Source organism: Mandrillus leucophaeus, unplaced genomic scaffold (genome assembly GCF_000951045.1).
Source record: "Mandrillus leucophaeus isolate KB7577 unplaced genomic scaffold, Mleu.le_1.0 Scaffold121, whole genome shotgun sequence".
NCBI lineage: Eukaryota > Metazoa > Chordata > Mammalia > Primates > Cercopithecidae > Mandrillus > Mandrillus leucophaeus.
Window position 1 is genome coordinate 5,614,782 of NW_012100432.1, and position 1,716 is coordinate 5,616,497.

A 1,716-nucleotide genomic window follows, 5' to 3' on the forward strand; every position below is an offset into this window, starting at 1 on the left:
ACATATGTGGAGATAAATATCTGGAGTTAGTTTAGTCTTTATGGAGGGTTTTTCTGATGTGGAAGTAAATGAACCCCCATCAGATGAGAAGCAGCAAAGGTTATCCATTCGGAGCTCACCACGGCAAGGGAGCCGTCTCCGTCACTTATGTTTTGACAGAGACTCAAAGGCAGGCAGTGGGAAGTGTGAAGTGGGAAGCTTTACGGTGGAAAAGAGGGAAGGCTCAGTGTGCCCTGGTGGGAGGCTGTTGGCACAGAGAAGCTGTGGACGGGCTGACTAGAAACAGACCGTCCTATGTGGTTCACTGGGAGGGCATATTTGGCTTTTTCTGGTTGGTCCTAAGCTGGAAACAGGGAGACAAATTTGAGAAGCCGTCAGTTATTAATCAAGTCCTGGCTATTTTGGGGGGATTATTACAGGCATTATTCTTTGGTTCCCTGGTCTGCTTGCTGGAGAAAGGGGTCTGACTTCCTAGAGTCTGAATTGCAGAGCAGCCTGGCTTCCTGGCTGGTTGCTGCAGACTGTGGGTTGGAGCCTCTATTTTTATATATTGTCTAGCCATTGTTTGCCTGTAGATTCAGTCTCTCACCTGAGAGGAGGTGTTAGTTTCATCCTCATGTTGTCCAAGGCCAGGGCTTCTGCTCTTGTTCCTGCAGGGACGTCAGGATCAGAGATCCTCACATGCCCAAGCCCCCACCAACACCGCTGCAGAGACTGTTCCTTCTGCTCCTTTGTTGTTCCAGTGTTCAGTTTTCTTCTGGTTTCTAGATCTTGGCATTTCCCCACCTCCATTTTTTTCTTTTACCAGTTTCCTTCCTTTAAAGGAATATTTGTTATATTTTACCTACTATTTCTATGTGTTTGCGGCAGGGGAATTTTCAGGTTATCTAGTCTGCCAAGTTGCCAGTACCAGAAGTCTCCAGCACCTTTTAAAGTGCGAAGCGTTTCATTCATTTTTCGCTCGAAAACATTCATTAACTGTGTCTTGCAGAGGGCTCGAGCTGGCAGCCCTGAGTGAGATCTGGCCCTCAGTCATGTTCTTGATCAAAATGAGACTGAAAACAGTTTGCTAAAATTATGATGTAGATGCTTTATGTAGAGAATGTCCTCTTTGTTTCCCGGATATTAAGAACTTGCAGTAGATTGCTTGGTAAAAGAACCTGTTACTCCCCTCGCACCTGTGCCCTGTGGTGTAGCACCTCCCGTGCAATACTGGCCCATCCTCTGGCTCTGGGCTGTCCTGGGGCCTGCTTCGGCCAGCAGACTGTGCTGGCTCCAGCCTAGGCTGCAAGAGGCCCTGTCCATCTCCATACTTGCTTTTGGGACTGTCCAGCTTCTGTGGGAGCCAGCCCGGGCTAGCCTGCTGGAGGATGAGAGACACATGGAGTGAGACTATGTTGCATCACTCTCAGCCACCATGCTGCAGCCCACAGGAGAATAAGCAAGCCCAGCTTAGGCCAACAGAGCCACACCCAAACCCAAGGACAAACTGGTGAGCCCCTCCCTGATTGCTGTCTCACAAAGTCATGAGCTAAACAGTTAATGTCTTAAGCTACTAATTTTGGGAGTGGCTTATTGTGTAGCAAAAGCATCCTTTCCTGCCCATCGCTGTGTCTCAGTTTGCGGTCTGTGGCCTCTTGTATCCCATACCTTGTCTGGGCCCTGGATGCCCAACCTTGGGTGAGTGGCAGGAAGCACTCGGGTCAAGTGTGACAT